Source organism: Lissotriton vulgaris, chromosome 3_1 (assembly GCF_964263255.1).
Source record: "Lissotriton vulgaris chromosome 3_1, aLisVul1.2, whole genome shotgun sequence".
Classification (NCBI taxonomy): domain Eukaryota; kingdom Metazoa; phylum Chordata; class Amphibia; order Caudata; family Salamandridae; genus Lissotriton; species Lissotriton vulgaris.
Genome location: NC_141689.1, coordinates 1451723926 through 1451745173, shown reverse-complemented (window position 1 = coordinate 1451745173; position 21248 = coordinate 1451723926).

Below are 21248 nucleotides of genomic sequence, written 5' to 3'. Positions count from 1 at the left end.
AGCCTCGCCTTGTCTCCCTTCAACCCCCAACAAACAACCTTATAACTTCCACCAAGACTAGCTCGGGTGAAATTCGCTAATTTAGGCTTCCATGTACCGTTGCGGCCGATAGTGCGTGCTTGGATGGTTATCTTCTACGGTGACTTTAGTAAAAGGCACAACCACCTATTTTCTATTATAGTATTTTGTTGCGAGTTTGGTCAGTCAATCCCAAAAATTGTTTCAGTTAAAAGCCATACAGCCAATGCTCTTCTTTAAATAGTTTTCAGTAAAGTTAATAAAAAGTAAAAATAATGTAAAACCTAATGACCCCTCCAGCAAGAGAGAGCTCTTGGATTTTAAAGTGCATTGATTTAGGCAGAGTCATCTCTTACTTAAATTCTTTCCTTGTGAGCCGCCATGTTGAAGCAGTGTGTGCTGCAGTGGGGAAGGGCAATAGTTTGCGTATCTGTCCTGTAGCGCCAAATTGTTTCGACAGAAGGTATGCCCTGTTTTGGGGCTACAGATTTTGTGCAATGGAGTCAAATCTTACTTATTGTCTCCAAACCCTCCAGGTTGTGCATAAGCTATTTTTATCTTCCATATTGAGTTAAAAGCTCGAAAAGGAAGAATTCAGAGCCTGAATTTTAAATACAGAGGTATCTAGCGTCATCATGCCGAGGTAAGGTTCTAGGCCATTATACGCTTTCAATGGCAAGTACTCCTTCAAAAGTGAACCTTCTCTGAGGTTTTTAACAATTATAGTTGCTTTCATCTTCCAGTTGTTTGCCTTGATGGTAAGGTGCTTGTTATGTACAGTTTGCTTGGGTTCTCCGAAAGCTCAAGCAGCCAATAAACTTTAAGTATTTTCTTAGACCTTCCATGCCATGACGCCATTAATTGATTTTTGAGTATTTCTGAATATGGGGATTTAAATGTCCTGGATCAAAACTGGGTGCAGTCGATTACATCTTCTATGGGTTTCAGTCCACGTTCTAATCCTAAGGACTTTAGTAAATTACTGGGCCCCAAGAGTAGGAGTTTTCTTAAAACGTGATTTTCATTCTTCTTTATCTCAGCCATTTTGATGCCCCTCCCATAAATCTGCTCCATATATTGCTTCTGCAATTGTCTTCATCCTACATATATATAGGATGACCTTTACTGAGTCTCCTCTGGTGTAGGTTTACAGCGGAGCAGGACTCCCACACTCTGTTTGTAGTAGATACTATTTTGTCTTTTTGTTGGGTCCCTGATAACTTGTCATCCTACTGCAAATCTAAATCACCATAGCAACTCTTTCTAGTGGTGCCCCATTTACCGTGAATGTTCACTTCAGTGGGGACCTTCTGGTTCATAATCATGATTCTGATTTTACTGACATTTATCACAAACTTCTTTCTGTGACAATGTGACACAGCCCTTTAATGCAAGATGCATGATTCAGTGAAGTGTAGGAGCAGAGACATCGGCAACTATCTAAATTGCAACTTTTTCACCTCCCAGCTTTGGAATGCCCAGGTTCTTATCTGACAGACAGGCACCTATGTTGTTTATATATAAATTGAACAGTGGCACTAGTATGCGTCCCTGCTGCATGCCGGCTGAAAACTGCTTCATATTCTCTGACTTTTTCGTATCTTACCTTTCTGAGGTCTGTTGGTGAAGTTCTATGAGGGTCCTAGCAGCCATTCTTAATTTTTTTATTCTTTCAGTGTATATCCATGGTAGGTTCCGGTCAACCGTGTTGAAAGCAGTCTTGAGATAAACAAATGTCAGGTAAAGGTTATCTTTCTTAAACTGAGTATATTTCATACAAATTAGATAAAACCTCATTCTTTAGTCTGACATATTTAGGCTTTTTCTGCCCTCCGCTGGGATTTCCTACAGTATTCTCCCTCTTTAGGCCAAATTTTGTAACTGGTTTGCCAATAGCTTCTCATATATTTAATTCACCCCATCAAGTAGTGTGATCGGGGAATCGCTTGCAGGATACAAGGGACTGTCTTTTTGTATATGGGAACTGCAATTGACAGTCTACGAAAAATGGGGATATAGCCACAGTTGTCAAATGCACTGTACATTGTACATAGGACTGGGGACCACGCATGCACACATGCCCGACAGGGCCGAGACCCACACACCCATGCCGACAAATTTCTCCTGATACTCTGCAGCAGCAACTTCTCTATAGTAAACCCTTTTTTCCAAGACTTAAGTTATCCCCTCCCGAGAACTGTGTTGGAAGTGAATTGGTCTCTTGCTGGAGTTCGCTCCCTTCCATATTGATGAGCCTCTGCTTATTTAGGCACTTGCCATCCTCAACTTTGTGGCTCCTGTACACAGTTCCAAAATAATTCTGCAAGCCTTTAATAACAGAATTTATTTTAAGACCTACAAGACCCCAGGATGACAATTCCCAAATATCTCAAGCTTTCTTTTTCCGTTATTGCTTTCTTTACATCCTCCAGATCCTACTTCTTTTTTTGCCATTAACTCAGACTTTGTTTTCCTTCCTGCAGGCTCCACTGTTCTCTCGTTTTATTGTCTTAACATTCTAGCTTGGATTTTCTGGTTGTATTCTTCATCTAGGCCCACATGCATCAATATTGGCTTTTGCGATTTCTAAATTGCAAAAAAATAGCGATTCGCAATTTAGAAATCGCAAAAGCCTATGCATGATTATTTTTTCATTTTTTATGCAATTCGGGAAAAATCGCTATTTTTACCGAATCGCATAAAAAATGCGATTTTCAAATTGCGAATTCGCAATTCCCATTCATTCCTATGGGCCAAAATGCCCATAGGAATGAATGGGAATTGCGAATTCAAATTTGAAAATCGCAATTCATCAATCCATTTCAAGGGTGGAGAGGGGGGTCTAAATGACCCCCCCATGCACCCCTGAAATGTATTTTTCGCATCATGTTGCACACACACATGTCCTAAGGACATGTGTGTCCGTAACATGAATGTTTTAAAAATGCATTTTCTGCGTGTTTTACACTTTTTGCAAATTTACCGAGTGGTTCAACCACTCGGTAAATTTATCCCTCTAATTACGAATTCGCAATTTAAAAAGTATTCATGCATTGCTTTTAAGAAATCGCAAAGTTGCGATTTCTTAAAAGCAATCGCAATTTTAGAAATCGCAAAAATGTTGCGATCTCTAAAATTGCTTGATGCATCCAAAAAAGCATTTTTGGAATCGCAAACGGCCGATTTTAAGGAATCGCACCGTTTGCGACTCCAAAAATGCTTGATGCATGTGGGCCTTTGTCTCTTTTTTGTGCTTGTGATGTTATTGAGGCATGCAGGCCTTTTTGTCATCGTCAGGAACAGTGAGATTGTTTCGCGTATTCTTTGAAACACCTCAGCAACATTTCTGCCTCCTTGCTTTTCCCACTCGTGAATCTCCTTGAACTAATGTTCTATTAGCATGTTTATGTGTTGCACTAAGATTTCATTGTTTTAGAAATGCCACCTCACAGTTCTTTGAGTTGATTTGGGCATTAGTCCTTTGGGACCTATCAAGCCTTCGATGGTAGGGGCAGGGTGCTTTATGTAGGCTAGGAAGGAGATGGACTAGGAGGACATGGTCACATTTTATTGTTCATCGGAGACTCATATCAGTTACTGCATGCAATGCTTCCATTTTAATTAGCGGTCCCTTTCAAGAGAAATACATAATCGTAGCCACAAAACTTCAATCAGGATTGGGTCTATTAGTATCCAAATGGAAAGCATCACAATTTATTTCACTGAAACAATAAACATGGAAAAATACAGTAACATAAAGTGAGCAGGAAGTGACAGGGTTTCTGGAAATCAACAGATCTCCTGACCTCAGGCATGTAACTCCAAAGTGATGCAAGTAATAACAATTGTCACAATAAAAAGAACGTCTTGTACTCCGCATAAATCATAAATAACGTTTAGAGTTTAAGGTGTGGTTGTCGACGACGTTTTGATCCCCAAAACAGTTATGGGATCATCATCAGGACTAGTGAATCAAAATGCCTGAGAGGTTGCCTGGATAACGTAAGGGAGAGGGAGGGGGAAGTAGGTCGAAGGAGAGAGGAGGGAAGGAGAGGGAAGGTAAGGGGAGAGAGAAGTAATAGAGAGGTTAGAGTTGTGGAGAGGCGACTACTTAAAATCTCGAGGTTACAACAATGTGAATAATATGAAAAAGCTGGGTGGCACACCACATGCTGGGGACCCATCGTGGGTGGTTTCAAGCAGCTCAGTCTGAACTCATGTGCAAGGTTAAGTGAAAGTTTAAGTGAGATAAGACAAGCATACACATCCAGAGAGTGACAACTATATTGTGCAATAAGGTGGTGGAAAACTGGTCTTTCTACAGGTTCAGGGAGTGGAACACCATTCTACTGGAAAGGAACGATGTCCCATCCAAGGCAGCTAACAGTACGAGGACGGCACAAATCCGGGTAGAATGCTATAGGGAAATCAATTAGAGTCATTTAATTAAGGGATGGCAAGGCAACCAAGAATCGCAGAACTTGAATAGCAACGAAACCTGTGGTCTCGTTAGGGCGCTTATTGGGAAAAGGTTGTGGGGGAGAACAGAGTCTCACCCCTTACTTGATCCGTGAATATAATCTGAATAGGCGTAGGTATGAAGCGCTGGCTAGGCGTGAATGCAGAAAGACAGATTGGTGGTACGTGGGGGCCAAAAAAGATTGAAGGACATTATTAAGAACGGTGACCGCGGTCTCGAGGCTTGCTTACCATGCTCGGCGAGATCAGAGTCTCGTTCCCTCTGTGCTTCAGGGTTGGAATTAATCAGAGCGGTGAGATGCCTGAAAAGAGGGGGGAGAGAGCTGTGGTGAGGCGTGAAGTCCTCAATACACTGCCTGTATTGGAATGGGGTAGGAGCAGGGTAGCCTGTACGCAAGCTTACCTTAACAATGGCTGCAAGGAGCTGGGTTTGAAGTTGCCTGAACGCCGAGTGCATGTGCCGGATAGAGAATAAATATCCAAAGCGTGATGGTGCACATGCGTGTTAACGCAACAGCTAGAGTGGCAATTGACTAGGTTTTGGCCAATGGTGGGCGCCATGATGGATGATATCTACTGCACGACAGTAAAGCAGAGAAATGAGATTTAAGAAAAGTAGGGATTGGTAGTGGATAACAGGGTGGCACGTTGTGACTTATAGTTGGTAGAATTTACAGTCCAGCAAACAACATATAAACAGTAGTTTGTGATCATGATGTGCAGTTTACGAAAAGTAGCGTTGGTGCTTAGAACCAGTTCAAGGTGTATCAATTTGCAATACCACAGTGGCATATTATTACAGTCACATTCAGCAACAATTGCAGAACACTGTTTGTGTTAAACAGGCTGCACAAGCCGTAGTCTCCTGATGGTAGAAAAAGGAAGTCATTCTATTTAGATCAGATTAGTTCTAGTCCTTTAATCTTAGATCAGATTAGTCCAGTACTCCATGTGGTTCAATCCAGTATGGAGACCATTTGTGCGTAAAATCCATTTGACTTCCTCCTTATTGAGAATACTATTGATGTCAGAATTCCGGGGTAGTGGTTGGATCACGTTAATTACCTGCCAATGTAGGTCATCTTCTGTATGCCCTTGGATAGTATAGTGTTCCACAAGTGGCAAATTAGGTGATTGGCTTCTCAGGCGGCTCTGGTGTTGACATATTCTGATCCTGATTTTTTGTGTGAATTGCCCAATATAGATTAGATTGCATGGGCATGTAATTGCATAGATAACATTTTGAGTGTTACAATTGGAGAACTTGGTTACGTTTACATCAATGTTTGCATACACAAATTTTTTAGTATCACTTGTCAAGGGTAGCGAGTTGTCCCCCTCTTTCTGCCCCTTTGCTCCATTTTATGTCTGCCTCAGGGAGCCGCCATGCTTGTTTCTCCTCCAAATTTTTTTTTTCATTATCATTTGTTGATTGGGCCTTATATTAGAATCACTTCTGATTAAAATGATATATTTAGCACAGTTCTGAGTTTCTTCATCATTAGCTATGAGTTGTTTCAACTTAATAGGAACATGGTCTTCCTCTTTTCGGTTCCACAGAGGACAATACTTGTTGAAAACTTCCATTAAAATCTCTTTCCAAGGTAATATATTGTAGGTCTCTTCCACAGTCTGGATGAAGATTTAGAACTAAGGGCCTGATTTAGAATTTCGACAGACAGGTCACAATGGTAAAGGCTATTTTATCCGCCAAAAATACAAATAACATAATATCCTATAGGCTTTATATTTCAGTGGCGGGATATCCGTCACCATTGTGAGGAAGTAACCCATATGCCGAAATCTAAGCCAGACCTTAAATCACTAAGCCTTATGTGGCCTCCCTTATTTTTACTTAGTTGTTGAAACACATTGGGTAGAAGGCCATCATTTGGTGTCACGTCTCCGACCCACATCTTTTGGAGGCAACTTAGGTTGTGTTTCATCATAAAAGAGACCCAATCACTGTCCTCTAGTTCTTGTATTACTCTGCCTATGTGCCAAATTAATAGTTTACATAACGCTATTAATTTCAGTTTACATTCTGCCATTCCCTTCCCCTTGGGTTTTTAACTTGGGCCACATTAAACCCTGACAGCGATTCTACTTATGTTAATATCTAATTTTTCACTTTCTCTGGTAGTAAAAGGGTTGCTGGATACAGTTCTTTTCGATTTTCATGCCACAATGTAGGAAGATGGGCTTATGGGCTAGTATTTTTTCTGCCACAGAACTTGAGGGCCAAGCAATCACTGATGCTTCTATCTTAGCCGCACTCTTTTCCAGAAACCTGACTATAACTGTAATTTATGAAATTGGTAACTAGTCACTATATTGAAAACAATATTGACTGGACAGAATATCGAGTTTTTGATATCGAATGGACAGAATATCGAATTGCAAAAATATAGTGGTGCAGAATATCGAAATGCAGGTAAGAAATATTGAGTTCCACAATATCTAAGTTAGTAATAACAATTTTCTTTTTGTGTTTTAAGTGTTATTATCTGTCTTAAAAGTATGTATTATTTTTGTAATGTATGTTTGAATTTTGTAAAAGTAATGAATTTTATGTGAATACATTTTTGTGTAATTTAATTCCGTAGCGGCTTGTGGGTTTAAAGGGGAATAGGGTGGGAAGTTATTTAATTATAATATATATTTTTAGCATTATTTAGATTTAATTAATTATACATAAAAAAATGAGTAATTTAATTATGTAGCTGGTTGTGGGTTTAATTTATTATTGTATCACTTAATAATGTAATATTTAATAATGTATATTGTTATTAAGCTAATTAATTTATTATTAATTAATTATACATGGATTAATAATAATTAAATGGTAATTATGCTAATGGTGTAATTTTATTTATTAAATAGTAATGAATTAGATATTATTATTAACAATTAATTTGTTAATATGTTAATTAATTATATTGTTAATTGTCATGCGTTTATTAATTAATTAATTATGTTAATTTATTAATATGTTACACTATTGGAGGTGATGCTTATAGGGGAAAATGGTGGGAGGTAAATTCATTTTTACAAAATAAATTAATTGTTAATTAATGTTAATTATATTGCAGGTGTGTGTATTTTAAATTATTCCCCTACGCTATCCAACACTATCCTTACTGTTGCACTCAGTGGAGTGGGAATAGTAATTTTTACCCTCCCGCTATCCAGCGCTTTCCCTACTATTGCACTCAATGGAGTAGGAATAGTAATTTTTACCCTCCTGCTAACCAACGCTTTCCCTACTTTTGCACTCACTGGAGTGGGAATAGTAATTTTTACCCTCCCGCTATCCAACGCTTTCCCTACTGCTGCACTCACTGGAGTGGGAATAGCGAATGTTACCCTCCCGCTATCCACCGCTTTCCCTACTGTTGCACTCACTGGAGTGGGAATAGTACATTTTACCCTCCCGCTATCCACCGCTTTCCCTACTGTTGCACTCACTGGAGTGGGAATAGTACATTTTATTCCCCGCTACCCAACGCTTTCCCTACTGTTGCATTCACTGGACTGGGAATAGTAATTTTTACCCTCCCGCTATCCAACGCTTTCCCTACTCTTGAACTCACTGGAGTAGTAATAGTAATTTTTACCCACCGGCTATCCAATACTTTCTCTACTGTTCCACTCGCTGGAGTGGGAATAGTAATTTGTATTTACCGGCTATCCAACATTTTCCCTAATTTTATCTTTTACGCTATGGAACTTTTTCAGTATTGTTATATTTAATGTAGTGTAAAATATTTATATATAGACATATATATATATATACATACATATGTATGTGTGAACAAGAGTACGTCTGTATTCGAAACGTTGCATTTTTGAAAGGCACTGAATAAAACAACTTGCCCGGATAACGTGGGGTCTGCCTCTTCTTTCGCCGCTCGTGTGTGGAGGTTTGAAGACTACGTTTATATATATTTATGTTATTATATTTTAAGTTATGTTTTTAACATTTTATAATTAAAAATATTAATTCTTTTTTGATAATATTAATATATATATATAAAGAAAATTAAAATGTATGTTTTTTAAAGGCATGTATTATTTATTAATTTTAACATGTTTTGATTAATTTTAAGTATGATTTACTTAATTATATTTATTATTTAATTATTTTTATATTACGTTTAAGACATTTATAAATTTGATATTTTTGCTAACTATATTTTTAACATCGATATTTTGGATTTGATATTTTTGCTCTTAGCTGTTTGTAGATAGGAAGTCAATATTCTGATCCTTGATATTTATACGTCAATACTTTGCTAGGTCGATATTCTTCACATCGATATTCTGTCCGTGATCCATGAAATTGTCTATTACAAGCCAGGTACCACTTTCAATCATTTTCATATACTTCCTTTAATGAGGATATTGTGGGGGCCCATGAATGAGATAATGGGGAGAAGACGATAAATTGTTTTGGATTTACTTCCATCAGACATCCTTCGACTTTGGAATAGATCAAGGGATTGCACTTTCAGTTTGTCAGCATAGGCGTTCCGTTGGCAGGGATCTTCTTTTTACATCCAACCCAATGTTTCTTTTTAGCTCTAGCCAAGTGGGGTCTACACTAACAAAACTCTCCTCGGGTAGTTCCCCTCTCTCACTTAGATTGACTATCTCTTCATACAGCAACCTCTTGGAGTTGAACCCACTCATAATTGGGTAAAAAAAACAAAAAAACAGCGCTAGGCCTTAAGTTTGTTGATGGCTTCTGTTTTTACACTTTGGGTGACATTGGGTCAGCTGTCAGGTCCCTGGTCCATCTCCTGTGGGGTCATTTAGCACAACCCCCTGCACGTTATCTGCTGCCAAAGTCCTAATTAGTTCAGTTTTATTGCACCATTCCTTCCTGGGTTTTGCAAACCAATACTCATTGTCAATACCTACACTATTTTGTTCTTTCTTATAACCTTTAGTGCTGTTAACATTTCTTTTCATTTTTTTTGCCACGATGATCTCATCTTTACCACTTTTTGACAGTGTCGAGGGTGCAAGTCAAGCCTTGTTGTACTAAAAGTTACCTATCACCAGTGGCGGCTCCTCCGCTAAGGCGGAGGAGTATCGCCCCACTGATCTTGGAGCAGTGTAAAAGCAAAAATAAAATGATAATAGCAAAAGTTATTTCTGTTATTATCATTTTATTTTTAGTATCAACCAGGTTGAGCGGGCATTGCTGGGCTCCCCTGATGTCTGGGAGGAGGAGTGGTTGGTGCACTCCAAAGCCTGCATGACTGCGCCCTTTGCATCTTCCCCACCAGGCTGTAGTACACAGCCTGGTGGGGAACATGACCAGCCTGACATTTCCCATCTGAGTGCTGAGCCACAGCACTCAGACCAATCACAATGCTCCATTTCAGTGTTGTCACTGGCATAGGGAAGGGAACCTGTGTGTTTCCTTTTTCCGACCACAGAGAGACAATGAGGGATGACGAAGGAGAGACGACTAAGGACTCGAGATGCGGTAAGAAGGTAGGTGTTTTTTTTATTTTGTACCCCCGTCCCCCGCGACCCCCCTCCATTCGCGTTCCCTTCCAGCCGCTACTATCACAGTTCTTTGACCATCCTATATCTTTTATCATTTTTAAATTTCCCTTTACATGGCTTGTTGAAAATCTTTGTTCTTAAGTAACCCTCTGTACCCAACGCTTTGCAATGTTTGCCTTACAGTCTGTAACTATTGATTGGATCACTGCAAACTTTTAGGCCAGTTTTGAAAGAATGACTGAGAAGTTACAAATCTCTGTTATTGCAGGTTGTGTCTCATAGATTTCTCTATTGCTTCCTCTACTATCACCATCCTTCGATCAATTCCATATTTTATTTGCCATTTCTTGGAGAAACATGTCTGCACATCCATTTTTGAAGATTTACAACATAACGTCTGAGTGATTTCTATTAAGATAATATAGGTTGCGTCACATAAGTATAGCCATACAATGGAAATTATGGGCAGAGAAGTCTGTGCCTCTCCAAGTCCAAAAGGTATCCTCTCTAAAGCATATCAGGGTGACACCAATTATACCCACAGAACATTCAACAATTCCTCATCATCAATTCCAGTAGTTTTCCATCTTCTCACAATAGAAATTGGCAACTTTACTTGATTTTCCCATCCTATGGTTTGAACGTCAGGGTGGAGTTGGATTTCTCCCTGCTCCTGATACGACATGATTAGGAGTCTTCACTCAGTTCTTTAGCGCCTCTCGTCTTTGCCAAAAATCCTCCTCCACTGCCACACTATCTCAGATACACAATATGCCTTTCACTAGCTATTGAATCATGCACTCGCAAGCAAAACTTTCACTTTGAAGGTTAAACATAGAAGATCAAATGCTTAAGGCCTTTGGTTAGACTAACTTAATAAGACAGTCAGTGTATACGGTAAATACATGATTACATATGCACCTACAATTACATAATAAATGCAAATAAATGCAGAGATTAATAAAAGAATACTAGTAGCTTAACATAACTTGAGGGCACCCCCCCTGCAAAGAACATGGAGGGGGCATCTATCCCCGTTCCATTACCTACACATTTTGCTGAAAAGCAAGGAGCTGGGGGCCACTGGCACCGCGGGGCTGCAGGGTTTTGTAATGACTGATTTTTCTGCTTCTTCAGGTGCTTCAGTTAGTTATACAGGCAGTCACTACTTATCCGAGTCCCTTCCCAGATTACCTAAGAACACCTCACTTCAGAATACTTACCTGAGAAAGGAATAGAACTAACTACTAGAGATGAAATAAGTCATAGCTCCGAGGATATGTATAACAACGCCTTCCGACGAATCAGCAATGTCTCCCGACAAACAACGTGTACCTACGCGAGCAACGCACCCTGGTGTGAAATCAGCAACGTCTCCCAATGAACAACACGCATCTGCACGAGCAACACACCCTGGTGTGAATCAGCAACGTCTATGGACAAACAACGCGTACCTACGCGAGCAACACATCCCGGTGCGAAATCAGCAACATCTCCCGACAAACAACGCACATCTGCATGAGCAACAACTTCCGGTGAAAAAATCAGTACATCCCTCATACGCTATGTTGGGTTGATCTACTTATACTTTTGGTATTCTTGCTCAGGAGCCGATTTCCCTCCCGTATCATCAACTACTTATTAGAGGGGAAATAGTCCATCCCTCTGTAAGCACTTGGTAAAAAAGGGGCCCAACCTTCCTTCACAAAGAATAAGAACCAAATTCACATTCCAAGGTTCTTTATTATATGATAATAGTGGTGGCAAAAGAGAAATAATAATAGCTAGACATCAACACATACATACACATAGAACCTAAAAATGAAAGGCAAAATTAGATAAAGTTAGATATACATGGAACATCTCACCATATTAGACATCTGTAACTTGAAGAAGGGTCCAACTCTCTCTCTGCTCCACTTAACTTTAATGAGGTGCAAGTATATATTTACTTTTCTGTGACGTGTAAGAGTGGAGCTAAAATCAGGCTGCTCCAGGAGCTTACTGCCATTTAGTTTCTGAAGGCACCACTCAAGGAAATTTAAATCATTGAACCTGTTTATACCTAGACCCTGAATTTCTCACTGTTTAATCATAATATACAGCCTTGGTCTGTTCAAATTTAATGTTTGTATTCAGTGCACCTTTGGAAAGAATTAGCAGCATAAAGTTTTGCTTTGAGCCAGGAATGTGAAGCTCGTCATCAGCTGGCTCTGAACTACGTCCTCAGGCAGCAGTGGGTGTGGCAGACACTGGAAGATCAAAATTACTATTTTAACTCCAGTCCTAGAATATTTGGGGAAATAGCAACTTTACCCAAAAAATCCAGGAGGCTTATTTAGTATTCCACTCCAGTCGTGGGATATTTTAGGTAAAGTTATACATTCCAAAAGTATTTTTAGGAATCGTTGAAATGTAGCAATTTTGATTTTTTTTATTGTATTTTCATTTATTTGGAACATACCAATAAAAACATACAAAAATGACTGGCTGTTAGTCTCTTTTGCTTATTTTGGCACATACAAAAACAACTCCTGAGCAAATTGTGTCTGTAGGGTTTTTGGTTACAGCACCCTATTACATAGGACATATCTGTGTCTACTTTGCGTTCGGCTTGACAATCTTGGTTATGTGCTGGTTCTTGAACAAATAACATAGAAACATATAACATATAGTTGTTGTCTGCTGGTTGGAGATCGGCCTGAGGTACCGTACTTTGTTTTAAGTGCAGGTGTGCGAGTGGGTGGTGTCTATGCTGGTTTGAAAGGGTCTAGGGCGATGTTTAGTGAGGACCACATCTCTCTGGTTTTCTCCACAGAGTGTTTTTTAGAACTGCGCTATCTGCTCCCCTCAAGAATGTTATCCAGTTTAGCCACCCCTTAAATGTGGCCTTGGAGGTATCTTTCCAGTTGGCTAGTACTATTTTCGTGACGCTCGTTAGGAGGAAGTCTAAGAGGTTTCTGTCCTGTTGTATACTGATGTCGGTATTCATGTGTGCTGTTGTTAGAGTGGAGAACTCTTTCTTTAGGGTGCAGTTTAATTTCTGGTTTGTGAATTCGAACACTTTGTCCCAAAACTTTTTTACCTTGTTGCACTGGAAAATTAGATGCTCAAGGTCTCCTGTGACGATGTTGCAGTTCCAGCACAGGCTGTTATCTCTTAGGCCTAGTTTCGCTAGTTTAGAAGAGGTCCAGTGTGCCTGGTGTAGTAGCCAGAATTTTGTTTGTGCTAGTGCTAGATATAATGTTCTTCATGGGGGATGACCACATATTGGCTGCTTCCATCTCTGTTAGGTTCCTGCCTATCTGAGATTCCCAATACTGTTTTTTTTTTCATTGAGTTTCGAGGAGGTGGTGCGTAGGAGTTTATACAGGTGTGATACATGGTGACCTGTCTTGTTCAGATTTTCCATAAGTTGGAAAATTGAGGGCGTTTAGCAGCTGAGGTTCCCTTTTGTGATCGCTGTTCTGATGGTCAGGAAGTTGTAAAGCTCCACTTCTGGCATATTGAACCTGCTCTTTATAGTGTTGAAGGTGAGCGGTGTGCTCTCCTCCTCTAAATGAGCTGGGTGTGAGAAGCCAAGATTCTTCCCTGTATCTATGGCTAGTGGTTTGCTTTTGTATTTTATCTTGGGGTTTGCCCATAGAGCTACCCATTTCGAATTCCTGATGCTTACTTCTAGTTTCTGATCTACCTTGAGGAGTGCCATTTTTGTTATTTTGAGCACAGGGTTATTCTTTGGTGTTTGTTTATTGACTGTTAGTAGAGTTAGGGGGTCTTCATGGTTGAGGATGGCTTTCTCTATGTCTAGCCATGTTGGTGTATATGTCTGGTTTTGTGTTACCCAGTGCAAACCCTGCCTGGCAATACAGACTGTTTGGAAAGTCCTTAGGTCTGCAACATTGAGGCCTCCTAGTTCTTTCCTCAGTCTCAGTTTTTATAGAGCTAGTCTGGGATTTTTGTCCCTCCAGATGAATTTGTTAAGAGCCTGGTCCATTTTCTTGTGGAAGTCATCTGTTAGTGCAAAGAGGAGCATGCTGGCTAGGTAGTTGACTATTGGAGTTACCATAATTTTGACTGTCTCTACTCTACCCCACCAGGTGATAAATTTAGGCGACCATTTTTGCAGCAGGCCTTTTATCTTTTTCAATGTGCTATCCTCATTTTGTTCGAGTGTGCTTCGTAGGTTTCTCCCAAAAATGATTCCTAGGTATTTTATCGATTTCTTTTGTCAGGTCAGCCCAGAGTCTCCTAGAACCTCTCTAGTTGTGTATATGTTCATGGGCATGCACTCTGATTTGTCTCTGTTTAATTTGTACCCTGAGTGGGAGGCGTATGAGTCTATGGTGCACATGAGTGCTGATATTGATTGTGTTGGGTTTTCTGTGATGATCAGCAGATCATCAGCGTAGGCCGCTAGTTTGGCCGTCGTTTTGTTGATGGAGATGCGTGCAATATTCTTATTGGTAAGGATATCTTTGATCAGTGGTTCTAGGGCCAGTAGGAACAGCAGTGGGTATAGTGGGCAGCCTTGTCTTGTTCCTCTCTGGAGATCAAAGGTTGCTGAGGTGGTGCCATTGATGGCTATCTTCGCTTTTGGGTTTTTGTACAGGGCCATAACCTTCTTGGCGTATGTCTCCCCTAGATTGTATGCCTGTAGGCATTCTTCTAAGAAGTTTCAGGACACTCTGTCAAAGGCTTTTTCAGCGTCTAGTGTGATTGTGGCTGCTGGGGAGTGTATGTTTGAGCAGTGTTCTATGACTTGGCAAAGGAGTCTGATGTTATCGCTAGACATCCTGCCTTTCATGTACCCTACTTGTGTGTTTCCTATTAGTTTTGGGAGCACTCTACTTAGCCTAGTTGCTAATATTTTGGCATATATTTTGCAGTCTAAGTTGATAAGTGATATAGGGCGGCAGTTTCTTATCCATTGTGGGTCTTTACCCTCCTTTGGAATGACTATGATGCTGGCTTGTGACATTGTGGCAGTTACTTCCCCTAAATCCCCGCAATGGTTGAAGGCTTTCGTTAGTGTCGGTACAATTTGATCTTGGAAGAATTTGTAGAACGGTGCTGTTTAACCGTCTGGTCCAGGGGCCTGGTTGTCTTTTAGGGATTTTATGGCTGTTTTGATCTCTAGGGTTTTGAAGTCTTGGCCTAAAGCTTTCGCTTCTTCAGCCATTATTTTCGGTAGCTTTAGCCCCTCTAGGTATGATTTAGTTCCTTTAGTATCTAGCCCTACGTCTTTGTTATAGAGTTCCTCATAGAATTCTTTGAAGGTGTGTACTATCTCGTTGTGTCTAGTGTGTGTTTTGTTTCAGGTGTCTGTGATTGCCGTGATGCTGTGCTGCCTTTGTTTGCGCTTGAGATAAGATGCTAGTGATTTCCCTGCTTTGTTTGCTTCACTGAGGTTGATTTCTTTGTATTTCCTTATCCAAAGACCCGCTCGCTCGCTAAGTATTCTATTAAATTCGTATTTCTTTTTTGTGAGTTGCGTCAGTGTACTTGATTTGCGGTGTCCCTGATGTGTTGAGTCTCTAAATTTTTTATGTCTTTTTCAAGCTACGCAAGTTGGGCTCTCGCCTCTCTGTCTCTTCTCGCCTTTATTTCTATTAGTACCCCTCTTACTGTTGCTTTGAGTGCCTCCCACACAGTGCCGGGGTTTGTGTCTTGTGTTTCGTTGTCTGTGATGTAGTCTGCAATGGCTTTCCGGATTTTTACTCTGTCTTCTTGTTTGGCTAAGGTTGTAGGATTGAGTCGCCATCTGCGGGTTAGCTGTTCATTATGTCTCCCTGCCAGGTGTAGGCTGAATGTGCTGTATTTGAAAGAATACGGCGCATTCCTGCCTTTCGTCCTGATCTGGCGCCATTTTGACTGCCTAGTGCCAACACAGGGATCCTTGCACCATGATGCAAGGGTGCCTACATTGTAAGGAGAATTGTTTTTGTGCAGGAAGGAGCACTTTCCTGCACAAAAACAATCCCCCGATGCATTTTCCTCTTTCTATATGTGCTGCAGCAACCAGCACACATAGAGAAAGTAACAAGAAGGAATAAGGATAATTCTCCTCATTAAGCCTCAGCTAGGAAGGTGTAGCAGTTTGGCGCATTTTCAGGTCGACTACTTTTGGTAAATCTGTGAATGTGTAAAAATCCATGGATGTTGGTTGCTTACACCCACACAACACCCAAGGAACACCTTCCTGGTGCAGAGTAAGGCACTGCAGCAATTTGCACTACATTGTGTTACTCTAGATTTATAAAGCCACTCAGGGCCAGGGTTCATAAATCGCATGTTGGTCTTGTGCCGCACATGCACGATGTTGCATGGTGCAAGCGTGACGCAACACCATTCCAAAATATGCTTCTGAGGATACCTAGAACCGTTTGACTCAGCTCTTCAGCCGTCCTTCAACTTTATCGATGGGTAGGTGAGCAAATGGAGTGTATGAATAATTAAGCACTGTAACATAATCTCCACAGTGCACTTGAAGGAAGTAAAATTGTTAATGCTTTCACCAAGGTACTGACTCTGATTCGCTCTATTTTGTTGCTCAGCTGAGGCTGGCTTGAGTTTCAATCTCTGACATAAATGATAAGAAGTAATGGCAAAAGAATACATTCACAGAATGCACACTAAGAAAAAACGGGGAGTTTGGCCAATACATTGAGCCTGCCCTCACAAGTGTGATGATAACTGTGACTTGCAGGCCTAATATTTACTAGTTTGTTCCCTGGCGTTAAACAATAGTACAATTTTCCTCACTTTAGTGATGCATTTGATAATAACTCAATTCAAAGCCACCTCAGTTCACGTCCGACTGCATGACATGTACCTATGTGTCGGTATTTATATGTATGAAGTGCTAACTTAGAGGGTCATTAGGATGGCGGACGGACCTGCGTCCATCCGCCACCCCGAGGAAGAAGGACCGTCCGCATGGGCAGCGGCGGTCCCTCCATGCAAATTAGGATGTGACCGCCACCCTGGCAGTCACATCCTGTTCCTTTAACCTTGCGGCAGGTGCTGCTTGAAGCAGCACCCGCCGCAAGGTTAAAAATGCATGTTTAACATTTACATGCACAAAGCGGCAGGCACCGCGCGGTGCCTGCCGCTTTGTGCATGTAAATGCTGGGGGGTACCATAGGTACCCCCCATATGCACCCCCCACCCCGACACCCTGGGGGCCCGCAACGGGCCCCCAAACACCAAAGACCACATGCTTTTCCACGGCGGAAAAGCCGCAGTGGAAAAGCATGTTTCCGCATGAATCCTAATATGGCTGGCGGTGACACCGCCACCATATTAGAGCTTTTCCGCCACGGGACCGCGGCGGAAAAGCGGCGGACAATCTTCACGTCCGCAGATTACCCCCCTGCCATCCTAAACTGGCGGGGGGTCTTTGCAATCACCGTACCGGTGAATCCGCATCCTCCGGGCCAGAGGTGGCTTCTGCCGGCCCGGAGGATGCGGATTCACCTCAATCCTAATCGACCCCTTTGTTTGGGTAGCAGGGGAACACTGTATGAGAGAATAATGAACGATTCTTTTTTGTTTTCATATTCGAGTGTAAAGGAGGTAGACAATTAGACCCAGAGGGGCCGATTAACAGAACGAGATAAAATCCTAGACTTACTTTTTGGTATTCACAGAAGGCATTTAGAAGTAGTAAAGTTAGGACTCCTAACTTTACTACTACTGAATGCAAGTTATGCTGTATTGCTATGCTATGTTACGTTATTCCATGTTATGCTGTTATGCTATATTATGTTGTGTTGTGCTATACTGTGATATGTCATGTTGTGTTATGCTATATGTTATGCTATTTTATGCTGTTATGCTATGTTATACAAAAGGGGATGATGGATGGAGCGTTTGAGCAAATCAAACACTCACCCCCAGTCAACTGATCTGGGTTTAATACATCACCATTCTTTAGCTCACTCAGCCACCCCAGTTCAGACATGGCCATATGCAAATCAGTCTGACCCTGTGCCTCATGGGAACAGTCCAGCCCGAACTGCCAAGCCATGTCTTCCCTGGACCGGAAACAAGCCACCTGGGACCGGTTTCGGATTCATAATCCTCATCACCCAGGCTATCTTGAATCCATTGGCCAAGTGAGCAAGGGACTAACGTCTGAGCATACCCTGCCAACTTAGGGCGAACAAAGCAATACCAAAGGGAATGATGGACGGAGCGTTTGAGCAAATCAAACACTCACCCCCAGTCAACTGATCTGGGTTTAATCCATCACCATTCTTTAGCTCACTCAGTCACCCCAGTTCAGACATGGCCATATGCAAATCAGTCTGACCCTGTGCCTCATGGGAACAGTCCAGCCCGAACTGCCAAGCCATGTCTTCCCTGGACCGGAAACAAGCATCCTGGGACCGGTTTCGGATTCATAATCCTCATCACCCAGGCTATCTTGAATCCAGTGGCCAAGTGAGCAAGGGACTCACATACCCTGTCAACTTAGGGCGGAGTGAGCTAAAGAACGGTGATGGATTAAACCCAGATCAGTTGACTGGGGGTGAGTGTTTGTATTGTCAACGCTCCATCCATCATCACCTTTGGTTTCTCGTTATGCTATGTTATGTCATGTTATGTCGTGTTATGCTATACTATGCTGTTATGTCATGTCATGTTGTGCTATGCTATGTTATGTTATGCTTCGAGGGAAGTGGAGAGGAACAAGTGGAACCAGACTAGAGAAAAAGAGGTCTTATCTAAAACACTGGTATGTGACCGAACAGAGCAATAGCCCGCTGCGGGTAAGTGGCCTTAGGAGTATGAACAGCGTGTGAAAGGGCAGGGGAGGGAAGCACGGGAGGCAGCAGGTCAGTCAAGTAAGCCGGACTCACCACCCGCCCGACATGCGGTAAAACCCACAGGAGGCCATATGTTAGGGGCTGATGTTGCACATGGGCGGGCTGCCCACCCAGGCCCTCCCACCCAGGCCCGCCCACCCAGCTGTGAAAGCAGAAATCAAAAGAAGAAAACACAAGGAAACCTTTTCCTCTGTGGCTGGATGATCTGTTGCTAATGGCAGGGATCCGAGGATAAAGTCCACCCGAAAGACTTGTACATTACTAAAACCATTTGTCAACTGTTACACACACATTTTGCATCCTGATTGAAAACGGCACTATTTAAATGTACCAATCAAGCTACTGCTACTATTGTTTTAAAGTGATGCCACTTTGAGTTATTTCTGAGCTAAATTGCCCTTTCTTTTGTCTTATATTGTTCTCCTCACATTCCAATGCTTGGTACACGCATTTTTGTTGCTGTTATTGTTTAGCTCTCATCTAGTCAGTAGGTAGCTTCTGAGCGCTAATAAAAAAAAAATCACACATGTTGATGGCAAATCTCTAATTTTGAACTAAAAAACATAACATGATAATAAGAAGTTGATAAAATATCTCCACTCACGATCTCTGTCGCACGTTTTAAACGTACCATAAATATAGCAATTTTGTGATCAGTGGAACCTCTTGTATTATTTCGAGCATTTACTGGAATGATAAACAAGCATTTGCAATGCAATAGGTCTCGCATTTACGCGTGTTTAAGCTTTTGGCATTGTAAAGCACTATGGGCCAGATGCATCAACCAAAAATGCGATCGCAACTGGTGCGAATTACCAATTGCGATCGCAAAAGAAAGAAATGGCATGCATGAACTGAAAACGCAGGAAAAAGCAAATTCGCAAAGGCAAAATTGCAAATTCGCAAAAAAATCGCAGAAACAAGGGCGAATCCCAATAGCGAATCGCAAGTAGCGAGAAACCAATGATTCTGCGAAACATATTGCGAAATCGCTATATCCAAATAGCAATTTCGCAATAAACTTGCAAATTCCATGCATGAAAAATCGCTAATTGCGAATCTGTCAAAAATCGCTATTTTGCAATAGCAGTTTAAAGGGAATCACAATCAGGTGGTTAAAAAAAAAAATTCCCACTCACCTGCCTTACATCAGAGGTGTATTTAAACAGACCCATGAGGCCCTAGTGCCCTCCCACAATGGCAGGACTCTACATTTTTGCGAGGAGGAGGAGGATACTTGCAGCAGGCCAGGCCAGAAGGAGATTCCAGGAGAGAATCTTCCGGCTGAGCATCCCATTGTAAGGACAGACTTGTGAGTAAATTTATGATAAGTACAGGATGAATGCAGCAATGATACTAGACTTAATAGATGAATTGGACCCACTATTGCAGCGCCAAACACATAGGACCCATGCTATCCATACTCATGTCCAGGTGCTATGTAGCCTGCACCTGCTTGCGTCAGGTAGCTCCAGCACATAGTGGCAGAAGCAGGAGGGGTATCACAGAGCTCCCTCTCGCGGTTCTTCAAATCCTTCCTGGCAGTCATGATGACTGTGATCAACAACCACATCACCTTCCCCACCACCCCACAGGAATTGAGCCAAACAAAACAGGATTTCTACCAAGTAGCACAGTTACCACACGTGATTGGAGGCATTGATTGCACCCACGTAGCCATATGTCCCCCTGCCGTAAATGAGTATATATTTCGCAACCGGAAAGCATATCACTCAATCAATGTCCAAGCAGTGTGCAATGCTGAGAACATCATCACCGACCTCGTAGCACATTACCCTGGAAGCACTCACGATTCATACATCTTCCGCCATAGTGGCTTGCACACACGTCTGCTCAGGGGAGATTTTGGCAATGGACACCTGCTAGGTAAGTTGAATACTATACACATCACTGACTTAGGTCATGGCAATGTATACCTGACACTAACATATTGTCTGTAACTTTGTAGGTGACAGGGCATACGCTGTGAGGCATTACATCTTGACTCCATACCTGAACCCAGCCAGCCCACAACAACAGAGGTACAATGCAGCCCACATCAGGACCCGTAATGTAATAGAACTGACATTTGGATTGCTCAAGAGTCGCTTTCGCATCCTGCATAAAACTGGAGAAGCAATGCTGTACCAACCGGAAACCTGCTGCAGGATTATTGCGGCATGTGCAATGTTGCACAACATAACAACAAGGAGAGGCATCTCCATTGAGGAATCCGACACAGAGGACAACCAGCCCCCAGCACAACAACGCCGGGCACATCTTGGTAGTTCAGCGGAGGGACAGAGAAAACGTACTGACATCACCCTGCATTATTTCTAAGGTATGTAACAATGACACACAACACTCATTTGCATTTGAAGGTGAACTATTTATTAC